General features: G+C 44.5%; 1 pseudogene across 1 annotated transcript in view; it reads left to right on the forward strand.

Moving 5' to 3' along the window:
* The window catches only part of LOC310796713 (DENN domain-containing protein 11-like), a 22,405-nt pseudogene extending 12,103 nt beyond the window's left edge, over positions 1-10,302 (forward strand). Inside the window, exons 6-9 of the transcript in view lie at positions 4,466-4,597; positions 7,030-7,180; positions 8,803-8,871; positions 10,107-10,302. The product of the transcript in view is annotated as a DENN domain-containing protein 11-like (transcript). The remainder of the gene's footprint in view (positions 1-4,465; positions 4,598-7,029; positions 7,181-8,802; positions 8,872-10,106) is intronic.
* The last annotated feature ends 2,326 nt before the right edge of the window (positions 10,303-12,628 follow it).

Genomic DNA, 12,628 nt, shown 5'->3' on the forward strand with positions numbered 1-12,628 from the left:
CATTCTGGCTGAGTTTAATCCATAAAAAGTGGTACAACGCCCGCCGGACGTCAGACATCCATCCACACTCCCAATTTTATTGTAGATGGACTGATGGATTTCAGTTAGCAATTATTCTCAAGTGGATATTTTGTATTTTGGAATGACCTAACCCCCAAATGACATGTTATCTTATTCATAGTAAGTGTTACAGTTGGCAGTTGGCAGCAGAGACAGGATCTCTCTAGCATAGATATGATGATGTCTATTTCTATATCTTTCCGGCTGGTTTTGATGGTTGAATGGCTTGCTCGCCATTTGTCCATTTGAGGCTTCCGTAACCCAGATATAGGTCATGCGCAGTGCATGCGTGAGAGGGACTCTTTATCCTGTGGGACACTTCCGCCCTCAAGAGAGAGAGGCGTGAGGGGATGGGCATGGTGATGGCGGCCAGGGCCGCGGAGCACTAAAGACAGCCAGTGAAGGACTTCATACTGGAGAAGACCTGGCATTTACTTTTTGAGGACTGTATTTTCTGTTCCGTTTTGATGGTACTTGTGAACGAGAAGGGACATCGTCGGATTCCTCGCTCACCCGATCGTCTGAGCCGTCTCGGCCTGGGATGCCACACGCATTAGCCCTGAGGAGCTACCAACGCCTGGGGCCTAGGTAAGCGGCTATTCAATGGTCAAAACAGCCTAGTCTTCCTGGCTTCCAGGCTAGCACACATAGCATAATATTAGTCGCCATAGCATCTGTAGCATTGCTGGGTAGTGAAACCATTAGTCAGCATGGAGTCGGTTTTTGATTTGACAAGGGATAAGTTGTGGAGACTGGATAAGGTTGATTGAGATAGCAGAGCATGAGAAGATTGTTGTGAAAGGATTAAAGATGTATGAGATAAGCAAGTTACTGTCCAACGAGCTAAAGCTAAAAGAACACTGGTTACAGCAGGCCAAGGAAAAATGGCGGCACTGCAGCAAGCAGAGCGTCGGGGACTAGATTCGCAGCAGGAGGAAGAACGATATCACCAGCGGCAGAAGGAAAGAGAGGAGCTAGCACAGCAGGCTAGACAAGAGGAGATTAGGTTAAGAGAAGAGAGAGCAAAGCAGCAAAGGGAGGAGTTGGAGCGCAGGAAAAGGGATCCAGCCCAGTACTTTAAAGAACTAATGTTAGAATTTATGTTAGATGAAAATTGATAGGATTTTGGGAGATGGGACCATTGTGTGCCATCTGAGGAGGACTTGGCTTCACTTAGGGAGGATCAGTGTTTGCCCTAGAACATTTTTCAGGCCTGGAGGGATTTCGAAATGTAACCCGACCGCAATGATGGGGGCCCTCACTGGTGACGCTAAACTTTTAGCTAACCTGTTCGCATCTATGTTCGCAATGCCATCCCAAGTATCATGATACTATTATGGGATGCGATGCGAACAGTTGTATTATGGGATGTGCTTTTCCCAGGCAATGACACACGTTGACACGTTTTGGAACAGCGCCGCACGCTGGCACAATGCTCCTAAAAGCAAAATGCTTATTGTTTTTGAATGATTTGGCATCTTCTATTACTGTCAACACTGTCAACAACAGTATTGTTGTATTTTAATAATATGCCATAAAGGTTTATTGAAATTTTGGGGAAGCATGAAAAAACCAAAAAAAAAAAAATATATATATATATATATATATATTTTTTTTTTCCTGCAATTCTTTCTCTGGCCTGGCGGGGGCGCCATCTACAGGCCTGTAGAATGGTAGGGGAAACACTGAGGATGAAAGGGATAATCCAGAGGTTTTTGCATGGCTATCCGTGCCCAGAGAACAGGGGGAGGACAGGCCATGCTAGTTGAAGCTCAGCGAGAGGAGCTGGGGGCAGCCCCAGGGTGAGGCAGTGGTGCTAACAATAGTAGCCACAGGGGCGTTTCAGGTGGAAACGGTATCACAGGGAGACGCTGAGGATAAGGCTGAAGTCATAACAGTTGATGTACCAGACATAGCAGTGGGATAGCTCCAGAGTCAAGTCCAGGAGAGTTATGAGTTGGCAGGAAACAGTGGTCGGAGCCTGAGGATGGCGTTGTAGAGCAAACTCTAGTGGAGGAGCTGTTACCAGCTAAGAGAGTACTTCAGAGGAGCAGCTGATAGAAGTAACTGAGGAAGAGTGGAATGGGTCTAGCTCTAGAGACGGAGTTAGAGGCTGGAGAAGCTTGTGGGATGATGACTCTTTGCTTGAGCTGGCAGACACAGAGCTTGATGGAGACCCGAGTCATTTGACAGAAGCGCACGAGCTTTTGTGTCTGATAGACCCTGATCCGGTGCTAAGTAGAGATGTTCTGGGGACAGTCAAAAGAATGGATGATGTTGATTTTGGTGAAGTTTCGAGGGAAAGCGAAGCTCCTGTAAGTGTCCTCACCAAAAGAGCATTAAGTAAGAGGAGAGAGATTGCCTGATACCAAACGAGGCCAAGCCCAATGTACGCAAGAATGCTATCATTGCCGACTCTTTGTCTGCAGGATGAGATTTAAAAAAAATCTAAATATTGATGATGGAAATAAGTTAACTTGAACTTGTCTAAACAAAAATAGAAGTTCTAATTAAATTAAAGGAACACTGCGCCCATTTTCAACCAGCTTTGTATCATTAGAACATCAGTAGTATATCAGAAAACTGTAAACGGTTTTGAAGTCTGTCATTTAATTTGACAGTTATTGAGCGTTAAAGTGTGGACCAGTGACATCACTGGTCCACACTAACTCAAATTAATAACTCAGTAACTCAAATCAACTCTCAATCACTGTCAAACTAGATGAATGATGAATAGTTTGACAGTTATTGAGAGTTGATTTGAGTTAATGAGTTATTAATTTGAGTTAGTGTGGACCAGTGATGTCACTGTTCCACACTTTAACACTCAATAACTGTCAAATTAAATGACAGACTTCAAAACAGTTTACAGTTTTCTGATATACTACTGATGTTCTAATGATACAAAGCTGGTTGAAAATGGGCGGAGTGTTCCTTTAAGGGATTCTCACCGTGTATGAGAATTTGTTGCTTAATTGAACCTTGGAAGATTCCTCATAAAGTATTTTCGAAATGTTCTACTTTAAAGTTTTACGATGAATGAAAAATTAAAATTTGTAAAGATGGCTATGTGTAATTTTTAGTAAATGTTACGAGTTGAGAAACTGGAGAGAAAACAACAAAAACAAAAGAGTAAACTTGGTAACAGATTTATAAGTGTTAATTGACAGTCTTGTGAGCCAAAGTTTTTTGTGTTTTCTCTTTTTCTAAGGGAGGGAGTATGTTACGGTTCGCAGTTGGCAGCGTAGACAGGATCCCTCTAGCGTAGATTTCATGATGTCTATTTCTATATCTTTCTGGCTGGTTTTGATGGTTGAATGGCTTGCTCGCCCTGTTTGTCCATCTGAGGCTTCTGTAACCCAGATATAGGGGACTCTTTATCCTGTAGGACACTTCCGCCCTCAAGAGAGAGAAGCGTGAGGGGATGAGCGTGGCGATGGTGGCCAGGGCCGCGGAGCACTAAGGATAGTCAGTGAAGGACTTCATGCTGGAGAAGACCTGGCATTTCCTTTTTGAGGAGGACTGTATTTTCTGTTCTGTTTCGATGGGACTTGTGAATGAGAAGGGTGATCATTTACCCTGCTAGCCGACTCACTCTTTACTCATTGTTTACTCACTAATGCCCCCCACACTTCCGGAATGGTATTGCAACTTGCTTGGCACAAACGCAGAAATGTAGTTGCAATACCATTCCGGAAGTGTGGGGGGCATTAGTGAGTAAACAGTGAGTCGCATGTCCAGGTTGCTCCAGATGAATGATTTTTGGTTTTTCAAATACAGAAAAGTGGATTTTATGCAACAATTTGGAAGCGGCAACAACATTTATTTAGAAGAGGATGTTAGGCGTCGGATATCGTCTTCACTTCAAGTTTCTGGCTCAGGTAAGGGTTTGTTTTAAGACGCGAGAGCGGCGCGGCCGTTTGATGGGAGATGCTAATATGGTCCCCGGGCGTTAGCGCCCGGCTAGCAGGATAAGGTGATCATCGGATTCCTCACTCACGCAATCGTCTGAGCTGTCCCGGCCTGGGGTGCCACACGCACTAGCCCTGAGGAACTACCAACGCCTGGGGCTATAGGTAAGCGGCTATTTCAATGGTCAAAACAGCCTAATCTTCCTGTAATCTTGTTCATTTCTTCACGTTACAGTTAATGGTGTAGTAGTAGGAACCCCTAGACAACGAACGATGCCGAGTGAAGTAATGCTTATGTCTGAGATATGAGCTATGGCCTAAACCGAACTGTAACACAAGTATGTGAAATTACTTGTAGTCTAGCTGTCATATCTGAGCCATCTAAACGTTGAAAGTTAACATTATCTGTTATAGGTAAGGCCCATGAAACCCCTTCAAAAATGTCAATCACAGTCTAACTGTGTCTGTTGTGATTGTTCTATTCATTTCTTCAGTGTACTGCTGCTGTTGCCTGGCAAACATCTCCCTCCCCGGGGTGGGCGTGGCCGTGCCCGAGTTCCGTCCCTTCTTCTACGTCAACGTGGCCGACATCGGCGCCCTGGAGAACGAGCTAGCCTATGTTGCATGTGAGTCATCCCAGTCGCCAGAATAAAATGTCGGCATTGTACGTTTTTAGAATCCACGGAAATAATTAAATATGAACATATCATGTTTCTAGATGCGTAAATATTAACGTTAATACATGTCATAGTGTATAACGTTAATGACGTGTATAACGTTAATATTCATGTTCATGACTGTCTCACGTTGAAGTACGTCATGGACGTGTAAGGGTGTAGAACTGGGATTGGTGGACCTGTAGCGTTCCCGTCTTACAAACAAGAGAGCGCCTACTTGCCTGACTAGGCTTGCCTACAAAAGTAAGTTGTTTTATTTCAGAATCAGAATCACTTTTATCGCCACAGTGGGTAATCTGTAGCCTGATATTCTGATATACACTCATTTCCATCTTCTATTCTGAGAGTGCACTCTGTTTGAGTTAATTCTATGGTGGGATCCCCCCAGGGGAATTCCAACCACTAGAGACCAGGTCCAACGTTTATCGGCCTGAATCTTACGTCAGTTACTCCAGTCCAAAAAACATCTCCCCTTTGAATAAATGCCCTCCAAGCAGTGTGCCATTCTCAAAGTAATTGGTACTTGTAATCTCTATCCCCTTTCACACAGCCTGTGAAAGTCGTGATTGTTGTGGGATTTTTACGCCTTCCCTCCTGTGTGAAAGTCACAGGGAGTCATTTTGTTACGCCTTTCTTTACCCCAATGGAGGTAGTAGCAGCGCTAAATCGATGTATGTCTAAAAGGGTACGCCTCGGGAAGACGGGAATCTCAACTCATTCATTAAAAAATGACAGGAGGACTGAGGGAAAACCACCTCCAGATTGAAGTTCTAATATCAGAAATAAGAGAACTAAAGCATATCTGCAGTCTGTCTCGCCTGTTGTGCGTTAAATAGACGGATATCATAATAATCTCTCTCACAATAGGTGCGCACACAGAGAAATCCATCAGCAGCCTGCTTTATGCACCGCTCAAAATTATCTTCAACTCCCCGGGATATATTCATGCATCCGCAGTACGTCCTCTCGTAATAATGCACGTGGACTGCCCTGTGGTCTCCTCTCAGCTGGGCGTGCCTGGAACACCTCCCTAGGGAGGCGCCCAGGTGGCATCCTTACCAGATGCCCGAACCACCTCAACTGGCTCCTTTCTACGTGAAGGAGCAGCGGCTCTACTCCAAGTCCGTCATGGATGACTGAGCTTCTCACCTTGTCCCTAAGGGAGAGGTCAGCCACCCTCCTGAGAAAAAACCATTTCAGCCGCTTGTATCCACGATCGTGTTGTCTTGTGGTCTTGTCATGACCTAGTCTCTCAAGCCAGACTGTCTCTTCTACATTCTGCGAATGCAGCTTAAACAGTGTAATTCACGCCCACAGAACATGGACAAAGGAGGTTGGGGAGGTTGGGGGGAAAAAACGCTTCAGATTGGAGGAAGTTCGAACCGATGCAGGTCATTGGTGAAATACTATTTACTACTATTAATAATTTCTCCAATCACTCATATTTCTCCAATCAATCAATCGCTTTTAGGCGGGACATCCACTCGTATTTCTCCAATCACCACCTGCCTTTAGACGGGACATCTCCCTATCATCGCTCATTATTTTCCCTGAGTTTCCCTTTCCGTTTTGACCAAGTTTAAGTGGAAGTGGAAGCATTTGAAAATTGTGAGAGCCAACCGTTTGTTTTAAGAGACTAGTTATGACCCATCCTTCATGACCATAGGTGAGGGTAGGAACTAGGATGTCTAGGAACAAAGATCGACTGGTAGATCGAGAGCTTTACCTTCTGGCTCAGCTCTCTTTTCGTCACAACGGTACAGTAAAGCGAACAAAATCAAATATCACAATATTTTTTACAAAATACGTCAATATCAATATTGTAGTGATGACTATTATTGGTGCTTTCACAAAATATATACACAATGAGATTTGTTTTATAAATAATCATCACTAATGTGGATATAATGACTAAGTGGGTAAAGGCAAATAATAGAACAGCTAGAACAGTCTGGGAACTGTAATGCAGCCTTTAAAACCAGGAAAAGACAACACTTATGCCATATCACAATATCCAAAATCGAGGGCGATATGTCGTCTCGTATCACGATATCGATATATTGATATATTGCCCAGCCCTATCACAGTGGATGTATGCCCTGTCAACTACTTAAGTATTAGTTGTGCATGCTGTTGTTTCAATTTGGTGTGTTCAGATGACATTATGTGAATGAATGTCTTTGTGTTGTGCATTGGTGTGTGATCCTTGCTTGGTCTTCACCATTTTACATCGTCGTAGGTGCAGATAAAGTGTGTGGTGTGTGTGTGTGTGTGTGTGTGTGTGTGTGTGTGTGTGTGTGTGTGTGTGTGTGTGTGTGTGTGTGTGTGTGTGTGTTTGTGTGTGTGTGTGCGTGCGTGCGTGCGTGCGTGTGCGTGTGTAGGTACTACTGAGAAGATCTTTGAGGAGAAGAAGGATCTGTATGATGTGTATGTGGACAATCAGAATGTAAAGACCTACAGAGAAGGCCTGAAGCCTCTGCTCCGTCTCAGCAGTGCAGACAGAGACAAGTATCACAAACTCACTGAGCAGAGGTAGGTAGTAATATGACCAGCATCACTTATGTAACACTATAGTGTTGCTGCTCCCCCCTCTTTTGTATTGTGTGAATGCATGACTTTATGTACTTGTCTTTGTATGTGAGCTCACTAAGACAAATCCCAATCAACTTGTTGACATGGCAAATAAATATTGTTGGTCGTCCACAAAACGTTCACCACCCTTTAGCGGGCACAGTTTTCACCTGCAGAGGCTGAAATTCGGCATGGAGGTCAGGCGTGTGTGTGTGAAGGTGTGTGTTTGTGTTAAAGGAGAATTTCGGTTTTTTTGAACCTGGACCCATCTCCTGGCATTAATTAAGATCTGATGACTCACCCAGTGATCTCCGCGGCGTTTCTGGCCGTCCTAGCGTTGTGTTGAGATCAATAGCGTCCAAGTCAGTTGTAAAATGGGGCTGATTTGGGGCCAAATTCGAAATAACGAAGGTTATGCCAAACCCCACATAGGTTACGCTAAAACCACCACCGCAAAGCGTCCTGCCTGTACGGTACTTGGCCAGTCAGCAGGAAAGTATCGCGGGACTTCACGAGACTTGGTGACTGAGATCACGTTTGAGGTAATTTGATCCCTGTGGGACTCCAGGAAACAGCCTTTGGCGAAATATCACTGTGGTGCTTCTTGAGGGATCAGATTCTGATGATATTTGGCAAAAACGGGAGTAAAAATAGCTATTTAGATGCAGTAAAGACAGGCTCACACTTGGCCCCAAATCAGCTCCATTTTACAACTGACTTGGACGCTATTGATCTCAAAACAACGCTAGGACGGCCAGAAACGCCGCGGAGATCACTGGGTGAGTCGTCAGATCTTAATTAATGCCAGGAGATGGGTCCAGGTTAAAAAAAAACGAAATTCTCCTTTAATGCCAATCGGCTAAAACGGGACGGTGGGGCAAATTTCGAAACGCAGGATGACAGGATGGGTAGGGGGCAGAAATTTGGCATGGAGGTCAAGTGTGTGAAGGTGTGTGTTGTGATGCCAATTGGCTAAAAGGGGGTAGTGGGGGGGGGGGGGGGGGGATTTTGAAATGCAGAGGCAGAGTAGGGTGGGCTGCCCCTGCCATCCTGCATTTTAGAATTTAGCAGAAGTGGTCACAGCCATTGTGAATTCACGCTTGTTTATTCATGTATGTGTTCACTTTTCTATTCTTAAAATAAAAAAGCTAAAAGTCGTGTATGGGCCTTTTCTTCTTCTTCTTGCCCTTCCAATTACAACAGAAGTCACACTTTTGTCATTTCTAGATACACAAAGATTGAAGCATCCAAGGATACATGTATTATAATTCATGAAATGCTGTGTACACACATTTCTCATTATAAATGATATGCTGTAAGACAGTGGATTTATAGCTTTTGGTTCATGTCCTCATACTACTACTACTTAATATTATTAAGTGCATGCTGTTGTGAAGGAATTTCCTTGTGTTGTGCATTGGCGTGTGATCCTTGCTTGGTCTTTTGCATCTTCACCATTTTGCATTGTTGTGTGTGTGTGTGTGTGTGTGTGTGTGTGTGTGTGTGTGTGTGTGTGTGTGTGTGTGTGTGTGTGTGTGTGTGTGTGTATGCGCGTGTGTGCGCGTGTGTGTGCGTGTGTGCAGACAGATGCTGCTCTACTCCCAGGAGGAGAATGGAGACTGTGTGTCCAATGAAGAGGATCTCTTTATTTTGTGAGTACAGAATAATAAAGAGTGAATAAGAGTGAGAGATTATCGATTAAGAGTATTCAAAGTCTGAGATCTTGGGCCTTCTCTCAGGAATAGCACGGAAAAAGCTCAATGAAAAAGTTGCCTCACTCGTTTACATTATTAAATTATCTATAACTGAAATAACTAAAATAATTCACTCACTGGGCCTCCTCTCAAACTGTTTGAGCCCCCCTGGGGAGGCCCACCTCCCACTTTGGAATCATCTGTGGGGTGTTATAATGTTCAGGTTCAAATCTGAACTGGGGTGTTATCGTGTTCAGGCTAAAATCAGACTAGAGTAGAATAGGACAGGGCAGACTAGGCTGTAGATTAGCTAGATTCCTTGTGTTCTAGTTAATTCGGGTTAATGGCTAGACTAGTCAGATTGTCTGAACTGCTGCTCATTTGGCCTGGCCGCTCTGCTGCTGGTTCCAGTGTGCCGTTGCTACCGGGGGCTGGGCGATAAATGTCAATTAATTTCTTGCTTATTCATTGGCTCTTTTCACCTGATAAGTAAAATACATAACCTGACTGCTAAATTTGACTGTCCCCTGTGACTATTCATGACCATATCGCCGAGCCACATTATATTGTATGTTCTCCTCTCCTCTTCCCCTCTTCCCCTGCTCCCTCCCCACCTCCTCCCTTCCCCTGCTCTCTCCTCCCCCTCATCCCCCCTCTCCCTCCTCTGCTCCCTCCCCACCTCCTCCCTTCCCCTGCTCTCTCCTCCCCCTCATCCCCCCTCTCCCTCCTCTGCTCCCTCCCCAACTCCTCCCTTTCCCTGCTCTCTCCTCCCCCACATTCCCCTGTTCCCTGTTTTTACTGTCCCTTGTGACTATTCATGACCATATTGCCCAGCCACAGTATATTCTACCTGTTCTGCTCGCTCTCCTCTTCCCCCTTCCCCTGCTCCCTCCCCACCTCCTCCCTTTCCCTGCTCTCTCCTCCCCCACATTGCCCCCGCTCTCCCTCCCTTGCTCCCCCCCACCTCTAGTCAGGGACTGATTTCATAGTGAAATCATAGTGAATCAAATCACACAATTTACTCATTTTGCTGGGGACTCCCCTGCGACCCCGTCGTCAAGCTGACGTTCAAGTATACAGTTAGGTCTAGCTACCGTCGGCAAGGCTCCAAGTTGAGGCTGATGTTGGAGCATGTTCCCAGCTTTAGACAAAGGACTAAAAACCACCTGTCATCATTCACTTAACTTTCCTAGGTTTTTCTTGGAGCAGAACAACAGGATTTTCCAGACCCTGAGTGAGGTGGCGGGGAGCCCCGATCCCACCCTGACCCAGGAGAGTGTGAGGGCCATGGGCCTCGATCCCCATGGAGACAGGCTCTTTCTGCTCCACCTACTGGAGATCTACGGCTACGACACCCTGCTAGTCTCAGACCAGCTCTGCTGCAGCTGAGACAGCGACCGGCTGTCTGCCTTTCATCACTTCTGGCTTTAAGGGTGGGGGGCGTTGATTTGCCTTGAGCTATGTCCAGGTACTGTCCAGGTATGTCCAGGTACTAACTGCACTATTGTCTTCTTGGAGTCTTGAGGGCTATTTGAGCCCCCGGGAATATTTTGTGGCATAAGGCTTTCATTGCATAGCTCCGTCCAATCCCCGGTCATTCTGCTCTCTCATTAACTTGTGGCAACCGTGAAGACAGGATGATGGTCACTGTCCTGTGTTATGAATATGACTGATGTGGGGGCTTCCACTTGATACAACTCACTATTCAGATTACTCCCACTTGAAATGAACTGAAGCTGACTCTTTTCAGGCAGCCTATTGGATAGAACTGCAGTATTTCAGTTACATGTGTTTGAAGTTCCATGGATGGCCGGTCCAAACTCCAGGGTGTGACAACAGCAGCTCCCTCTATTGTCCCGCTGGGTCCCTTACACTTCCAGACTGGAATAATAAGCTGGGAATCTGTTGCTGTCTCTGAATGAACTTTGAGCAATTTGAGTAAACAAAGAGTACAGTGAGCACGGAGTGTAAACTAAAGAGTCAATGGAAACACGCTTTTTAAATGTTCCTTCAGCATTCATGGATGTTCAACATGCACTGTTAAACCACAGCCTTCCTGTAAATAATGATCCAGATTCATCATTTATGTACAGTGTGTCGGCATGTGTGTGATATGGGATCCACCTCTTTCCCAGTTGCTCTCCTTTTATCAAGTGCTGGATTTAAAGTTTCATTTGTAAGCCTAATATGTCCCAAATCAGGGCCTCCTTTCCCGAAAAATGACATGCATTGTTAGCAGCAGGTTACAGTGCCATTCATTTTTAAGAGCCATTTCTGAAAGCATTGCTGTTGTTTAAGTGGCACTTAGAAACACTTGTAGATAACAGGCAGGTCTGACCTTGTGTGAAACTGTAATGAAGAGATGGATGGAGCCAGTGTTCCCACTTTCATGTCAAGATCCAGAGTAACTTTGACCTGAGCAGAGCTGTAACCAAATCAGATCTAATGATGTCCAACAGTCTTGCAAAGCTGACTGCACACAGTTCTTTCTGTGTGGTACATGTGCAGAAAGAGACACGTTGAGATGGCTCGTGTGCACCCTGATCGACAGCTGGAACATGCAGTAGTTCAGAGGACTAAGCTGTTACATAAAGACTCAGACAGCAGATTCAGTCCTCAATGTGCATGTTCAATTCCCAGTTGTGTTTTCAACACTTCCATCCAGACAGGGAAGAGGCTTTCAGCGAAAGAGCTCAGAAGTCCAGTTGATTCTCTCAAGTCACAAAGTTGTTTACTTGATGATGCTTTAGTTTGAACAACGAAGAGAGAAGCTCTCAGGGAATGAGTTTAGATGCTATATAGAGAGACAAAGTCAATGTCACCTCCTGGCCGCTTCAACATGCGTACCAGAGACCTTTCATCCGCCATTTATTTCCCCATATATTTTCACATTTCGTAAGATGCTTATAAAAACGATTCAGCTATATTTAGAAACAGGAGAGACTATAGAACAGTTCACTTTATATTACTTTTTATTCATAATTGTTTTTTATTTATTTATTTATTTTTCTTTCTTTTTTTTGGGTCAAAGTGAAATGTTCTCTGGTCTCTCCTGATTCTAAGCTGAAGCGTTTGGTTTGACTATGTAAAACTATCTTTATAAGCATGAAATATCTATGAGAAAATAAATGGCGGATGAAAGGTCTCTGGTATGCATGTTGAAGCAGGAAGTGACATTGACTTTGGCTCTCTATGAAGACTTGACTGGCTCAATCTCATGGCAGCCATTTTGAACCTAGGCCACACACAGGAAACCTGTAAGTAAAGTACATATAAAACTAGCATTAATGAAGACATAAGTGAGGAATTCAGATAGGCCTAACAATTAACTAATAATCTCAGGAACAACAACTACTACTACAGTGACTGCTTGAATTTAGCAGGGAATTTAGCTATCTTACTTGGATGGCTATACTAACTAGCTGCTATAGTGGGCCGAATATATTACGGTACCTTTATGAACCGTGGAGAATCTAAAATTATGAATGCTTGTCCGATTCACAATGTTTAAGTATGCTATCTTGGTCCACAACAGCAGCACAGAGCTCTTGAACTTGCTCTTGTGGGTAGTTTCCCACTCTGAGTGCAATTTAAGTTGAACATGGCTGCCATGGGAACAAGCTCCATGAATGGAGCAGCTATGAAAAGGTAGTAATGTGTGTTCAAGGCATACTACAGTATGTTTCCTCTTATGTGCCAAGTACGTTCTGAAAGG

The sequence above is a fragment of the Poromitra crassiceps genome (assembly GCF_964638095.1).
Source record: "Poromitra crassiceps genome assembly, chromosome: 2".
Taxonomy (NCBI): domain Eukaryota; kingdom Metazoa; phylum Chordata; class Actinopteri; order Beryciformes; family Melamphaidae; genus Poromitra; species Poromitra crassiceps.